Raw genomic sequence first — 18,655 nt, 5'->3', positions numbered from 1 at the left:
GACATATATATTCTATTTATATAATCTAGTTTCTACGTGAAAAAGAACCACGTCTTAGTTGGCGTAATGAAAAACTAGTCTAAAACACGTGACTGAACACACAAAAATCGTCAATTATTTGTAAAATTAAATGAGCTCTAGATTTTTTTCTCTTACTTCAGAAAACTATATAAAAGAAAATTAATAACGTTAAAGTATAGTAGGCAATAGCACGAGTGTAAAAACTCCCATTCTTCTTAATCTTCATCATTTTAATAAACCCCCATGGTATTAAAGATCAAATCATTGTAAGACCGAATGGGCTGCTTAATCGCAAGCCGGTTGTACCTAAATTTACTCTTTATGCAGAGAGACTATCGCACAGGTCATGAAGCCATCCATTCACGAAAAATTAAGAATATGAAAGTTCATTGTCATACCATAGGTTTAAAAATCCAATCGAAGAAAGAAATATCAAGCGAATGCTTAAAAACGACTTAGATATAAGTAAACATGATTCCATCATCAATAATAAATAAGCAACTATTCTGTAATATTGTATGCAATGCCATCCCTGACAAGCATTCACTGAGACTTGTAAATTGTTTACGGACACCTTGACAATTTAAATTATCCGCTTCATTATGCTTTTATTTTATAGATGTTGTACTCATAATTATTATACGCACCATAATACAAACGCCACCAGGTGTACTGTGTACAATATCTAAATTTGTAAGTTTGAAAAATGGCTAAACTTATAATTTATTTCATCGATATGAGTCACACTTATCAATCTTTAATATTTAATCGAAAGAAAAAAAACTCAAAACGGATAGTAGTGCATATTTTATACACCCTAATCAAAGATCGCACTTCACACGTGCGGAGTAATCATTGCATATAAAACAGATGAAACACAAACATAGACTCTACATCAATTAATGTTGAATTAAATGCAAAAATGGACATAAAACATCAATATTTGATAATGAAACGCAAATAAGAAGTTCTTTATTTATGCCTTTGAATAAATTGTACATTTATGATATGCTTTGCAAACCAGTTTGATAATTTGCGTCATTTGTGCTTTACCAAAATTCGTCTCGCATCCCAAAAAGCAGCTAAAAATGTACACATAATAAACTAACCCCAATATAAATGTCTCCGTTAAGTCTTCAAATAAGTAGTTTATGTCTAGTTGAGAAAGAACAGAACAATACATTAAATAAATGAAGTGCTGTTAAATTATATCCTGTCAAGGAATCGACGCTGAACCGACAATAATGTATTGTTAACATAGATACATCCATCAATGTTTAACTGGAAAGTCACAGGAAAACTTGTATTCGCAGATTTGTTTTGTACGGTATAAGTTCATAAATTAGGCAATGAAAGAAGGATTGTCAAGTTAACTTAAGGAACAAAACCGAACTATTTATCAGATGCATTGTGTCTGTGTTAAGAAGGTACATTGGTTTGTTAATCATATAACATGGCTTACTTGAACTAATTATGTTTGTTGTCAATCTCTGTTGGTGAAATTGTTTACAATCGTAGATAAAACGAACTTACTTTGGTCAACAAGCATAATAGGGTTTTTAATAAAGACAATTTGGTTCAATAAATTTCTCTCCAACCTGATTTTTTTAAAGATGTGTATGATTATATATGTTTATTTGAGAACTTTCGTATTACTTAAGGCTGGAGAAAATGAATCATGCAAGAATATATCAAGTTTTATGAACTGTTCTAGAAATATTGTAATGGCATTGCAACAAATATGAACTATTTAGTACATGTAAGCAGATACAGTATGGCTAGTCTATATTTTCTCGAAAAGCGACCATGAATAATATAGATTGCAACTCGTTTTCAATAACTGACAGACACAAATACAAATATGATACACTTCTTGCAGACAAAATACGTTTGAGGAATCGTCTTAACAGCCACAATGTCTATGTCACAAATATAAGAAATCTATATATATCACAAACACCGTTGTTCCGAGACGTTTCTAGACAATTTGAATGAAATATGAACAAATGGTTGTTGGCTAACTGGGACAGTTTCTAGAAAAACAAAACAGTATCCACGTTTTTGTAGGTGTTAATTTTTATCAGAATCAGATAAAAATAGAAATCTTAAACGTCTCTCAACATGCCAAATTTGAAAATGTTTCTAGCTTTGTTTGATTCGGACTGGTAAGAAACCTTAAATTTGTATTTTAATAATTGTAAAATTAACAATAGCGTAAGTTTTTTAGATTGCTCACAATTATTAAAGATGTTCTGAACAATGTAACAGTTATCAAAGATTTTTGAGACAAAATGTAACATACTTTTTTGCGTGAAAATATTGAATGATTTTAGCTAGTGTTCGTATCCTGGTGTTTTTACGATTGACGCTATAATTCTTGTCATTGCAAAATTGCAATGCTTATTCTCACTTTAAGTTTATAAGTCTCAGGCAAATTCTCAAAGTCTTAGTATCAAATTTTAAAACCAATTGATTATCCATGGACCTAATTTGAGACAACGCCTTTGCAAATAATGGTAAATTCTCTGAAAATGTATAATACAAGATGCTTGTATCATAGTTTGGAGACCTTTCTGTTGAAAATGTGTCAGGGTTAAATCGTATACATATACATGCACAGTGCGTTAACTGGAGTGCGGGTATTAGTTACCCGCACTCCAGAGCATGCCCATTGATTGGCTCATTTTTGCTGGGGTTTACATATTGTGACGACAGAGAAAGGGAAAGCGACAGAAATGTCATACTCAGAGGTTCGTTCATTGGTTCATTTTTGCCGGGGTTTCATATTGTGACAACAGGGAACGTGCTTTTATGTTTGATTATGATACAAAAGAGAAAGAACACCAAAACACTCGGCAATCTGATTAATACTCGGGGGCTACGCCCCCTCGTACAAATCAGATAGCCTCGTGTTTCGGTGCTCTTTCTATTACTTATACAACTGTATTAATTTCGTTGAAATTTAAGCGAAGGAGTTGAAAAAGTTACTAAAAATAATACTGTTTTTTTTTTATAATCAAATAAGAAACTAGTTGTGTTTAAAGCATCCCAAGAACATGGTATATTGCAGTGACTTACTAACACCAGTTGTATAATCAATATTCATTACTTTGCTTAATTATTATAAATCGTTTGTTGACTTGACCCTTAAAGAAATTCTACTTTTCCTAATAAGATCGGATAAGGAAAATATTAAATCAGACATGTAGGTTATTAATCATAGTTAATCCAAAGTAATGTGTATGTCATATAGTATCTCTGAAATTGTGTATGATACAAGTGTATTATGATTAATATTAAGAGTGTTATTACTCTACAAAGATCTGATTTTTTGAGTTTGTTTAAATTGCAAAAGTCTAGCGAAAACGTATATCTTAAGCTTTAAGCCGGTCTGACAACCTTCTCTGTCTATATCTCAATTCTCATTATTTTTTCATAGTCTATGTTTTGAAAATTACATGAACACAGAATAAATAACTATAAAAGTGAACACCTCATTTATTTTTGCCTGATGACGCAAATCACTTTCAAATTGACCAGACTTTCCTAGATTTACTTAGCTACGCATGTGTTTAGGTTCCCAAAGTTATTTTAAGCATAACTATACTTTTTGTCGACAATTCTATGCATAGAGTGTTGAAAGAATGTACAATTGTTATACCCTGAAATTGAATATACCACTGACTTGTTTATCCCACTTTTCATCCTCTGTGCTCCTTGTCTCTTAGGTTAGAAAAGTTCAACCGTTAATCAATTCCAAATCTTACTTGTCCTACTTATGTTGTTTCCAATCATTGTCTGACACACAACTGTAAAAACGTCATTCAATCAACTGACATAAGCGGATTCTAAAGTAAGATTCATAAAAAGACGATGGTAAAAATTATTTTTCATTACGCCTGTCTTATAGCTCTTTTTGCAAATGCGTTCCGTTGACTTTACACTTTTTTCATTAGCATAATTATAGTCTTGACGAAACTATATTCAGTCTTCTAATTTGCAAAGACCTTAAATTCAATTGATCATATTGATATTTGATGATTAAAGAAAAAAAAGACCAACACAGTTTGAACGAGACGATAAATGCCAATATAGAAATCAGGAAGTGGCTATTTACATCTTTCTCCAAAATAACTTAAACCATTAAAGGTTAGCAAAATGAAATATATTCTATAACATATCGCTTTATTGTTGTATATAGTCAGGCGGCAGTAGAGTTATACTTTTAAGGAACAAAAGGAATATAAATTTTGTTAAGACTGCACTGATGATCATCCTAATTATTGTGTTTTTCCTTTGATACGAGTGATGAAATTTAAATTACGTAACAATTTAAAGAATAACATGTGTTATAAGATTAATTTCATTGAACGCCAAAAAGTCTTTTGACAATTCAATTATTTAAGACGTTACTGCTTGGATGCTGTTTACTTAGTTTCAAGATTCATTTATCATACAATCAATGCCGTTACAGAACTTAATCTTGATAAATTATTAGTTGATCTAACCCTCAGATTGTCGCTTATATTTCTATTTACATTGGTTAAACCACATACTATCTGGTGGTGACATTAATTCATTAGTTGTTTTTTAATTTATCAACGTTTCGGTTGTCGCCTTCATCAGGGTATGTTTTTATGTTGTGGTAGGAAATAACACTTTAATAAATTGTTTCGCTTTCTTGTGTGTGCTATAATGACAACTTTAAAATAATTTTAAATGAATGAAACTACTTTGCAGTAAACAACAATTGCTATAAAAACATGTCTTGTCACGAAAGAAAATTATGACAATGGACAATTCACAAGATACAGTGTCAACAAATATCAGTATATGTTTTACATTCAGATGTTAACTTCATCCTCTTTACTTCATTTTCGAAGTCTCGTAACATGAATGTAATGATTAACATATGATCTACCCATGGTGACGAGTTACGCAAAATGTGTGTCAAACTCGCACCACCTGAACATTTGTTTGACAAGCATAAATATTCATTAAGAAGAAACAAATCTTGGAACATACGAATAAAAGGAATGGTAGTAAAATGACTAAATATTACCCCTTAAGTTGTTAATATGTTATTTGGTATGCAAAAAAAGAAACTTATCATCTGAAATAGTTCGTAGTTTGTTCACGGACCTTTCTCATAAATATCCCTCCAACACCCATGCTTAAGACAGTTTCCTAATCAATTGCCTAAAACAATGAATATAGAAACCATTTAATGCACATGCTTATTACTTTCATTTCCAGAGAGATGTTTGGATCTTACATGATAATATGGTTTCTGTACAGATAATAAAATGCGATATATTACGCGAATTCGAATCACTCCAAAAACAATGCAATAAACAATCCACTTCAAACAAACTAAATTTCAAAATATGTCATTTATTTGATGATTAAAAATATGTCCTAGTGTCAATTGTTGATCCGTAGGTCTATGTTTTGCAAATGTCATTTTAGATGTATCGATTATGAATATCTTTGCATTTATTTTAAGCATTAGAATTTTTTTACCAAAAAATGAATGAGATATTAGAAATAATTTTTGGGTTTGTTTGTAAATAATAACATTCTTACACTATAATCATAAATTTTTCAAACGAGGCTAAGAAATTGTCAGTTTCCTAAAGTCAAACAAAAACCTTCAAGGAACATTTCAAAGTCCGCAGTAGAAAATGATTAGGAAACATCTCTTATATTTTAGCCCGAAAATAAGTATCAACGAAAATAATTTGACAAAGCAACACATGCCTGTAAATGAAATGGCCAAGTATTTGCAAAACATTTTGAGCTTTCAATCAATGCATGTGTATAATTTGAAATAAATATTTTTTTATGTAATATGCATATATTATAAATCTTAAATACCTTTTTATTTTGACGGATGAAAAGGTTGATCTCTACAATAAGATCCATGAACAACCATGTTGCTTTGCACTAATTCAAGTATTGCAATAAAATGATTGAAAACATAACTTTTTGATATTTATAGTTTGGCGATTTTTTGTCATAATGAATGTGTAACAATCTTCTACAATCTCATTTCCAACATTTGCAAAGACTTTGCCATTGCGATAAGACTAGTGTTTGATTTGTTTTATCTGCTTTATACTCTTATGCCACCGAAAAGGTTTGAAACAAAATCTTATTATAGATTGATAGTATTCCGTTCCTCAAAACAGAAGGATATCTTATTAAATAACCAGCTGGTTCAGATAAGTATATGAATAAAATAATGTTACAGTTGTATACTTCTGAAGAATCGTTTCTTTGATGCCAAAGGAAAGTGAAGAATAAAGGTTCGCCTAAGAAGGCAATTGTTAATGCAAGGTACGGGCTACGTATATAACATATCTTATCACCGTCGTAAAAAGATGCAAAATTGCAAATAGTGTATGGTACAATTAAGGAAATTAAAATACTTGCAAATCACAATATACGAACTATGTTTGCCGTTCGTTAGAGAACAATTGTCAAAACTAAGTAAAATGTAGACAAAGATTAATATAACTTTTTGTTTTTATTATTGAAACTAAAAGTGTACAGCACGTAAATAAGATCTAAGATTGTTACTAGGCATGAGGCATTTTGTTGAAAGTCACGTTCAATAAACTTTCAACCATTAACATGTATTTATGGAAAAAGTATCAGATTAAATTTTTATTGAATGAAATAATAACTTGTTTGCAAGACATGCAAAATAAGCAACACTTATCTTTCTTTATGCTTTTTTTTTTGGGGGGGGGGGGGGAGACGGCTGCGATTCATATCGTATTTCATTATTTTTTGTCTGAAACGTAAACGATTCAAAAAAAGAAAATTATATAATTTAGATCATATCAAGAAATGTTGATGTAAGATGCTTATATCAATATATAGCCCACTCCAAATATAAGGAATAAGACAATCGTTGAAATTACACATGCTTCCTAATTATAACCATGTCTCATTGTATTAAATAATTAATCCGCATAAAACCATCGCATAGCATTCATAGATGTTTCTTTTTCTGCACACAGACAATATGCAACCAACTTAATTTTCCGTCTTGATTTATGATTTATTGGTTGTATTGTAATGGATATATTTAACAAAATAAACCCCGATGCAAAATCAATTATCATTCGTGCGTTATTCATACAATTACAGTAAGAACATGTTACAATATATGCTATTCTTATTTTCCTGTCTGGCTTTTATTAGTGTTTGAATAAAGTTTTAGATAGAGCTAAAACCGGAAAGGTAATAGATGTTCTTGTGAAACTTGCTGTTGCAAATATTTCTTATGATAAATGGTTTAAAATTAAATCTTCATCGAGAACCGTTACACATGTATACTATAATAATGTCCATCAAAATAATAAACACATCATCCTAGTCTCGAAATATTAGTTTCAAACAAATATTTTCCCGAAATATTTAAGAATATTTAACTAATTTTCTGATATATTTTTCAGCAATATGAAATATTTTGTAACAACTGTAAACAATATAGTTTGTCATATTGTCTGAATGTTTAAATTTGTCAATCAATTTGTCAACACAATCATAAGAAGACAATTTTGCATTTCTTTTCATACTGTATGGATTTTTCGCATTCGACTAGATATGCTGAAAAAATATTGTTACGTTTACATAAGGTTATGCTATTTTTGTAAGTAATTATTTACAGGAAGTATGTACTTTTATAACGTTTATAGAATATGTCTATTGATTATGACGTAAAGAGAACATATTTTTAGATACTGGTTCAATAGGTCCGTCTTAAATAACGAAATCTACGTCAAAAAAGAAAAGTGCTAAAAGTAAGACATTCGATTTTTCAATAGTTGTCTTATCGTTAAATGAAATGAACATTGCAAGATTTTATGTCACAGCTTTTGAATATTGTCTGCAAAAGTATATTCTTAAATGGCGTTTCTGTTGTAAAAGAGGCAGTTGCAATAAGCAGTTAATCCAAATAATTCCTAATTTTGATTAAGATGTAAACCGTTAATAAACAATGATGCCAATTAGACCATACATACAAAATATCGTGCGAATTCTTCTGAAAATCATAATTATGAATGAAACAAATGAACGCATTTTATGTAAGAATAATCTGTGTAAATTTGCAATTTTCATGTTTGTGTTAAGCAATTGGTAAAGATTATTGACCAACATATCTCTGATTGCGCACACAAATGTACATCATTTGAACTCAAACAGATATCACGTAAAGTACAAAATATCACACTTTAATGAGCAGGACACTTTTCTAAATTGGACGCGCTATTCAATTAACTTTCATTTTCATCTCATTTCATACTTAAATTATTAAAATATAATAACATGCTATTAGCCTATTAAATTGTGGTTTTTTTTTGTTTTTTTTTTTCAATTAATCGGACAGTACAAGATTTATTTACCCTTTGCGTGAACTAATAGATATTTTTATGTTAGTTATATAATGAACATCTGTATGATTTCTTATAAAGATGGTTCGTTAAACATACATATTGTATTTAAGAAGAAACGATCTAATCAAGTATGCTAATAAATCGTCCATACTAATATTTAAATAGATTAATTTTCGATTGCATGTCGTTGGAAACTGTTTTCCTCATTAAGTGGCTAATACATAACTTTGCTCCATTTTTAACATTTCGAGAAATGATTTAATTAAAACAAGGTGCCTCAACATGCAATCATTTCAAACCAAACCTCCATATTACCGTCTGCCCAATGTCTCAAAGTAAGTAGTGTATGCCTTTTTGAAGAGGCGTAAATTATTACTTTCGAAGAAGGAAATATGTTTAAATTTTATCTTGTCTGAAGGAATAGATAGATGCTCAACTGACGATGGCCTATTAGCAAAAGAGATAGATATATAAATGCTTAACACTGACTGGAATATTCGTCTAAGAAAAATGTTTTACTAATGGATAACTGATATGGGAATATTCTACGACGTTTTGTAGCTGAATGCAAAGTGCGACTTTTTATTACTTTTCTCATCTTTCAACTGTATTGTTCCATCAAACAATTAACATTTATTTTAAATAAAACCCGGTTTTCGGTCATGATTATATATTTCAACCGTTGTTTTGTTATTTCTAGTTTCACTAATGAGATGTTATAGAATTATGCCTTACAAAATGTACAGTTTATGTTAAATATGTCACGTATATCTACTGCAAATAATCAATTGCCTTACTCACTGTGTTAATGACGTCAATACATACTGTAAAATAAATGTTTTTAACCAATCACTTAAAAAAAGGAATAAACGGAAATAAATATTCTAATTTTTATCTTTATAAGCCATTTTTTTACATAACCCATAGAGAGATGCTAATAAGAATATAATAAGATATTTCTAATAAGAAAATATAACATATAACAATTATATCATCCATCATAATTTGTTCGATTTTATATGAAAAATTAGTTTGACATTATGCCAATGAGAAAATAATGTTATCTATTCTTGAAGAATATCGATGTTTAAAATGCTTTTAATTTGGTATTTTTATGCATTTGCTCGTGGAAATAACTACAACTTCGTCCTCATATTAAATGAGTTTCAGAATAGGTTTAATTATAAATAGTCTGCTTTATTCTACGAAACAATGATGAGTGAAAATACTTAAAGTACATTTTTTTCGAAACATTGTAATCATTTAATGTTAAGACTATGATGTTATTGATGAGTACAATACTAAATTGTCGTCGACGAGAACATTTTACTCACTTTTGAATTAATCTCCATTAACCCATATTTTGAGTTAATGTTTCACAGACAATAACTTAATAAATGTTTTAAGGAGGCTGTAAGTAATTCTTACTGTTGCGTAGAAAAACAAGGACATATTAAACGGAAAATTATGAAAAATATGGTACAGAAATATGCTCAAAATATTGAAAATGATTTATGGGCGATGTTTTGCCCGATTTTTGTTTATGTATTAAAAGCTTAAATACTTTTGCATTTTTGATTTTTCTGCACAATGAAAATGAGAATTCTTGCGATTGTTCCAGACTTAGATGGTAAATTCAAACCCTAATAAACATATTTCTAGTTCTCGCATATAAAAATTCCTCGGAGAGCGCCTTAATTATAACGTGAACAATCAATTATTTCTTCTTTTTTTTCATTTATTATATTTTTTCACATATAAATTACAATCATTCAAGTTAACATACGGTTGTTACATACAACAATCATTTTCTTATGACTTATGGAAAAGGGACAATTCATACAATCATGTAATACATCTGCACATAGTCTCACAAGTGATTTCATGGCGTAGAAGAACCATTCAAATATAAATCTTGATTATATTGTTTTATTCTCCCAATGTATCATTAGTTTAGGTAAGACAATAAGATAAATAATAATTTCCATCTCATTAATTTCAATTCAAAACATATCTTAACTAATTTCATTGGACAGTTCCTGTAAATAATCACTGTTCTTTTGGCTATTTTACGATATTATTCAACAAAATAGATGTGTATACATTCTTCCCCAGAGTGATCAACCACAACAATTCGTCATTGCATTCAGTCTTGTTTTTAGTCATTCAAATGCTTAAACAACATCAAAGTCTTTAGAATGAACAAAATATCATATGACTATATATGACTTTGATTATATGACTATATAATGCAGCGAGTAATTTGTACAGAGACCATGATAATGTGAGTAGTTGGTACCAGTCAGCGACCCTTTTTACAATTCTGTCATTCTGCTTTGAGAATGTTTTATCTACCAACTTGTTTATTAAATTTTTACATTTTTAATACAGTCGTATCTAAACATTTACACTTAAATAAAAGAAATTAATGCTTGATAAATTATTTCATAAAACTGAATCACAGTAAATTATTTATAAAAATTACATGTTTTAAAAAAGATATGAATGTAAAATTTAATATGGAAAGAAAACGTCAATCTTTAGTAATTAAACAAATAGTAGTTTCTATTTAATGTCTTTAAATAACTTTCCATTTATTAAACTTATGATATATTTTGCAAACCAGTTTGAACAGTTCGAGTCATTTGTACTTTACCAGAAGTCGTCTCACATCCAAAAAGCAGCTAAATGTACACATAATAAACTAACCCCAATACAAATGTCTCCGTTAAGTCTCCAAATAAGTAGTTTATGTCTGGTTGAGAACGAGCAGAAAAATACATAAAATAATTGAAGTGCTGTAAAATTACGAGTATATCCTGTCTTAAGGAATCGACGCTCAACCGACAATAATTTATTGTTAACATAGTTACATCAATGTTCAACTGAAAAGTCACAGGACAAATTACATCAGCAAGTTAGTTTTGCATGGCATAAGTAGACAGGTAAAGCAATGGTAGAAGGACTGTCAAGCAAAAACGAACATTTCATTTAAGATATAAGAACAAACATGAATACAGTCATCATCCGTATTTACCAGTTTACCTCCTTACTAAAATTGCACGTCAGTATTCAACTATTAGTAGCGAATGAAGATACTATTTTACAAACATCATACTGTATATTTAGTCATTTCAAGTGATTTGATTATTATGACTTCATATAAAAAGATGCATGTACATAACTGGAGTCTCAAGGATGTGAAACGTAGGCATAATGAATGCATGTGAATACCTATTTGATCCATTGACAGTAGTTAGAGAATGTTAATTGATATTGCAGAATTTAATTTTTTTCCTTCCATTTGTTTTGCCCCCAATGTTTCAAAGAATTCGAATTGAGTACGAAATTTTAATGTAACCGACATGTTTTCTTTATGATGATTAGGTTCCAACTATAACATTTATATATTATTTTGCAATGTTAAAACCTATCCCCGTCACATAAACAGTAAAGAAAGATAAGTTATCTTAAAATCAGCATAGCGTACATCTTATTAACATTGTGCATAAATGCATACTGTATTTAGATACGTGTTTTTTATTATTTTTTTATGAAAAAACTTTCGTACATTGACCAAAATTGTATAACGCTAGAGAATATTATAATTTTTCTAGTAAACAAAAAATCAAACATACTATCATTAGGTTGCAGACAGACACTGGTTTATTTCATGGTTGACTGATTATATTCTATATACATATTCTTGCTGTCTAATAGCCCAGACGATTAATTTATTCAACTAACAATAGACAAGTACAAATATCTATTCTCATCCTGGTATTTATTATAGTTCGAAACAATTATTTAGATAGGTTCACAAGACAGTTCCCATAAGGGATCACACTCGTTTTTGACATGTTACGATATATATAACTATTAAACAATAAACATTGAAAATATCTCGAGGGCAATGATTAGAAACGCAAATTAGATGATATGTTTTATTCAATCCTCAACACCAGAGTATCGATATCAGTAATAATGATGGTGAAGGGGCTGAATAATATAACAACACTGTGAAGACAAACACGTTCAACGCAATTGGCCTGATTAATTGTACAAGACAAAAGCCTTAAATCAATTTATTTATCAGATACATTGTTTGTAGGTTCAGAAAGTACATTGATTTTGTTTATCAATTTCCGTGGCGTTCTTGAGCTATTTATGTTTGCTGTCAATCACCTTTGGAGATATTGTTCACAATCGTAATTGAACGATCTGACGAAACGATTTTCATTTCGGTCAACAAGCATAAGCGGACTGTAAATAAAGATAAATTAGTTCAATCTATTTCTCTCCAACCTAATAACTTGCTTTTTTAAAAGATATGTACTTTTTAGTATGAATATATATTTGCGAACTTTCGTATTACTTAAGGTTGGAGACCATGGAATCATGTAAGAAGTTTTATGAGCTGTTCTAGAAATATTTTTATGACATTGCAACAAATATTAACTATTTAGTACATATAACTAGATAACGTATCGCAAGTCTGAATTTACTCGAAATGCGACCATGAGTAATATAGATTGCATTTCGATTTCAGTAATTGACAGACACAAGTTCTACAAATATAATACATTTCTTGCAGACGATATACCTTTGGGGAATCGTCATAAACAGACACCATGTCTATGTCACAATATGGAGATCTGAAATATGACCAAATGAATGTTGTAAAAGTAGAGCTAGAACAGTTTCTAGAATAATTATGAACGTTTTATAGGTGTTAAAAATAGATAAAATTTAAACCTTTAATGTCTCTCAATATCGCAAACTTAAAAAATGTCTCTAGCTTGGTTTGTTTCGGCCTGGTAATAAACAGAATTGGTAATAATGTTAATACAAATGTATGTGAAAAATAAAAAAAAATTAAGTTCTTTAAGTTTCTCATCATTATTGAAGACGTTTCTGTCCAAAGTAACAGTTATTATCGATTTCTGAGTAGCATATTTACACAAGACGAAATTTAATAAACTTTTGATGTAAAATGAATTTGTATTGTGCAACTGTTTAAACTATGAGGTTTGTTAGTTTGTTTGATTGTCACTTTAGAATTTATTATTGCATCAATCCATGCTGAAATATAAGTAATTATACAAACGTTAGAAAACTTCTCATACTTCACACATCTTGGAAAATATTGATTTGCTAACCTTTAAATGCACATTTATATTTTTAAAATTGCATGTTTTGACTACCAGCCAGACACAAAATAAATTCATTTTGTACCTTAGGCTACAATAATAATATCTTAGTTTCACACGCTATGGTGCAATGAGAATTGATAATCAGTGCAAAGCTTTTGCAAATAATTGTTAATTCTCTTAAAAAAGTAAAATGCAAAATAGTTTTAAACTGTATCAGTTTCGTGGAAATTCAGGTGAATGAATTCTAAAAAACTGAAGAAGTCATGATTAGTTGAGTTTATTGAGGCACCAAACACCTAAGGCGTTCAGTTGGTTTGACAAACTTTCAGTCTCTTTCAATTCTCATTGTATAGTCTCTATTTTGAAAATTGAACGAACACGAAAAATGCATATAAAGTTTTCTTGATATAAAGACACAACATCATTTTTTATTGTTTCATTTATTTATGTTAAGGTTCCCAAAGTTCTCTTAACTTTACTTTATTTTCGGTTGGCAATTCTGTGCATTTTTTATATTGATGTTGCTCTTGTATTGAAATGTACTCAGATAAAATTGTCATACCCTGAAATTAAATTTTAACACTGACTTGTCCATTCGATTGAACGAACACGAAATAAATGCTTTTGAAGTTTTATTGATATAAAGACACCAAATCATTTTTTAATTTTTTATTTATTCATTTTAGTGTTAACCAAAATTTTCAAGATCAACAATAGCCAAGCACATGCTAAAGTTCCCAAAGTTCTTTTAACTTTACTTAACTTTGGGTTGGCAATTCTGTGCATTTTTTATATGGATGTTGCTGTTGTATTGAAATGTACTCAGATAAAATTGTCATACCCTGAAATTTAATTTAAAGACTGAAATGTCCATCTCACATTTTATTCTCTTTGCTCCTTGTCTCTTAGGTAAAGTACAATCGTAAATCAATCCCAATATATTTACTTGTCCTACTTATGTTGTTTCCAATCATTGTCTGACACATTACTATTCTCAACCGTTAAAGAAGATCTGATAAAACTTAGTTCAACTGACATAAGCGGTAAAGTGAAGTAAAGTAAGATTACAGGCATCGTCGTCGGTGTTCAAACGATTCCTCTTGAAGCTTATCGTATCATTCGATTACAAATGCGTTCTTTTGATTTTAAACTGTTTTAAAACAAAAGGAGGAAACCTTTACGTGTTGACGGAACTATATTCAGTCTCCTTATCCCTCAAAACTTTAAATTCAATTGATCATTTTGATATTCGATGACGAAAGAAAGAAAAAAACTACGCAGTTTGAATGAGCCGATATATGCCAATATAGAAATCATGAAGTGGCTATTTACAGCATTAAATAATGCAATAACTTAAACCATTAAAGGTAAGCAAAATGTAATATTACTGTAACATATCGCTTTATTGTTGTAAAATTGTCAAGCGGCAGTAGATAAATACTTTTAAGGAACAAAAAAGAAATATAAATCGGTTTAAGACTGCACTGATGATCATCCTAATTATTGTGTTTTTCCTTTGAAACGAGTGATGAAATTTAAATTACGTAACAATTTAAAGAATAACATTTGTTATAAGATTAATTTCATTGAACGCCAGAAGGTCTTTTGACAATTCAATTATTTTAGACGTTACAGCTTGGATGATGTTTACTTAGTTTCAAGATTCATTAATCATACAATTAATGCCGTTACAAAACTTAATCTTGATAAATTATTAGTTGATCTAACCCTCAGATTGTAGCTTATATTTCTAATTACATTGGTTAAACCACATACTATCTGTCGGAGACATTAATTCATTAGTTGTTTTCTATTTATCAACGTTTCGGTTGACGCCTTCATCATTGTGGTTGGGAATAACACTTTACTAACTGGTTTCGCTTTCTTGTGTGTGCGATAATGACAACTTTAGAATAATTTTAAATGAATGAAACATCTTTGCAGTAAACAACAATTGCTATAGAAACATGTCTTGGCACGAAAGAAAATCATGACAACTGACAATTTACAAAATACAGTGTCAACACATTTCAGTATATGTTTTACATTATGATGCTCTTTACTTCATTTTCGAAGTCTCTTAACGTAAATGTAATGATTAACTCAGAATATGATCCACCCAAACTTTGTGGTGACGATTTATTATCTGTGGGCTGGCGATTTTTTGCCATAATGAATGTGTAACCATCTGCCTACATTTGCAAAGGCTTTGCCATTGCGATAAGAGTTACTGTAGTATTTGAATAGTTTTATCTGCTTATACTCTTATGTCAGCGAAAAGATTTGAAACAAAATCTAATTATAGATTGATAGTATACCGTTCCTCAAATCACAAAGATATCTTAAATTATATCCTGCTGTTTCAGACAATTATCTCTTTATATGAATAGAAATAATGTTACAGCTGTACACTTCTGACGAATCGTTTCTTGGATGCCAAAGGTTAAGGAAAGTGAAGAATCAAGGTTCGCCCAAGAAGGCAATTGTTAATGCATGGCACGAGCTACGTCATATAACACTCCATATCACCGGCGTAAACAGATGCAAAATTGCAAATAGTGTATGGTACATTTTAGGAAATTAAAATACTTGCAAATTACAATAAACGAAATATGTTTCCCGTTAATGAGAGAAAAATTGTCAAAACAAAGTAAAATGTAGACAAAAATTAATAGAACTTTCTATTTTTGTCTTTATTATTGAAAAGTTTACATAAAGTAAATAAGACCTATGATTGTTAATGGACATGAGGCATTTTATTGAAAGTCACGTTCAATAAACTTTCAACCATTAACATTATTTATGGAAAAAGTATCAGATTTAATTGTTATTGAATGAAATAATACGTTGTTTGCAAAACATACAAAATTTGCAACAATTATCTTGCTTTATGATTTGTTTGTTGGAGAGAAACGGCTGCGATTCATATCGTATTTCAATTTTTTTGGTCTGAAACGTACCTGATTCAAAAAGAAAATCATATAATTTAGTTTCTATCATCAAGGAATATTGATATAAAATACTAATATCAATATATATCGTACTCTAACTGAAACAAACAATCATAGCTTTTATGGATATTTTTCTTTTCTTCCTGAAAAGACAGAGACAAAATGCAGACGATAATTTATTGATTTCACGGCGTCTCAACGCCGATTGTGATGGGTAGTTTTCGGTAGCATGGGCAAAAGTCAAATGACAAAATTCCTTTCGATTTCTACAGCCGACATTTTATTGGCTTTTTACGCAATCATTGTACAGCCCATTTCCGTGAAAAGTTACATAGAAACATCTTCCTTTCATATCATATACATTACAGTATTTTTATCAACACGCGAAATATCAGCGTGATATATTTACACAATTTCGCAAATCCTTTCGACATACTTGAGAAGTTTGAATACTAAAACCCGGATTTCGAATATCGTTGTGGTCTACATTGATGCCGTACATGTATCCATTCGTTCATTCATTTATATATTTTCAAAATTTTCCTACAAGAAGAAAGTTCACCTGCCAATTAGTATAAGGATAGGTAATGGACTGTTATAAACGATTATCCTATTAATTTTATATATTACGTTTATCTGTTGCACAGAATGGTTGTTTTTACAAGGTGTACCAGTATCCGGATGTTGAAAGCTATCCGATTTTCTGCAAAAACTGCTGTAACATAGCCATCTATTTTTTTTATGAATAATTTACCATGAATTTGCATGGCTTAATAAAACTGAGCCTGCAACATTTCTTAATTTTGATGTTTGGGGTGTTCTTTTGGGTTTCAGGTTTTCTCTATTTTAAGGGGAAGTAACTCATGTTTACTAAATTATCTGTTCTTTTCTGTCTATCTTAGGTTGAAGTTAGGTATTACAAACTATTTTTGTTTTATAAATTTACCAGTTGTAAGGTATTAATCAAAAGCATAGAGGCCATGATGAGTGAATATTGATATATATTTTTTTACTGGCTTTATATACCTTAGACCAGATTTTTCTAGTTTGTTCAGTTAGCACATATACTATAGGTATTCTGCTAGAGGAATATTCTAATCAATATGTGAAATTATTATTTTCTATGTGTTTGTATGTAAATTGCTCATAAAATAACCTTTGGTAAAAATGAAAAGGTAGAATATTTAAGCTATACATATGGGTGCTCATTTTAAACACTTGATATATATACAGTTAGTTTTATAGTAAAGTCTAATGAGGGACAGTATTTGTTACTGTAAGAGATATGCATTTAATGTTTAGAAACTCACACAACTTAATCTTTATCATATAATTTTTATTGAGATTTTTTTTTATTTTTATACTATACAATATCATGTACATTATAGTTTTCTTTCTACAAGATTATGAATTCCACCCAAACACCAATGTTAATAGGATGTTATATTTATTTTTAATGGAACATGAGAATTATTTATGTAATGTTCATACAAGTGTATCATAGTATATGGATATAATGTGTATTTCTGTATTTAAAGACATACAGTTATGATGGATGAGACTTGCATTTAAATTTATAAATGATAATACATGATCAGTCTACAGGTTAAAGATGTTTATACCCAGTGTTAGCTGGCTAATAATAGTATCTATAACAGAGTTTATATTGAGATGCCCCAGCATTAATGCTTAGTCTGATGTTATTGTTGATTATATGTTACGTTAAATGGGCCAACATGTACTTGAAAGATTCATCTTTTTCGTCTATTGTTCACACTTCGCTATTTTGTAAGACAAAACTGCTGTATCCGAATGTTGTACACTTACTGAGAAAATTGCTTTTTTGGGCTTTTTGGGCCTTATAAACAGATTGTTATCTAATGATTTAAGATATCATTTGTGCTAACATGTTTAAATTATTTCAAAATGGAAATGATTGTCTATCAGGCTTATATATCCGGTAATTAATGTTATTTTCGCTAATTTAATTTACTTCCGGGTTTTGTTAAGTGGTGTTAGGGTAACTTATCTCCCTAGCAACTGTAGAACGTTAAAATATAAGCGTTTTTGACGATTTTCTGGCAATATGAGTCTGAAGAGGAGTTATAATGTAAGAATCCCT

The sequence above is a fragment of the Ruditapes philippinarum genome, unplaced genomic scaffold (assembly GCF_026571515.1).
Source record: "Ruditapes philippinarum isolate M1 unplaced genomic scaffold, ASM2657151v2 ctg1644_1_1_1_1, whole genome shotgun sequence".
NCBI lineage: Eukaryota > Metazoa > Mollusca > Bivalvia > Venerida > Veneridae > Ruditapes > Ruditapes philippinarum.
This window is presented reverse-complemented; position numbering follows the sequence as displayed.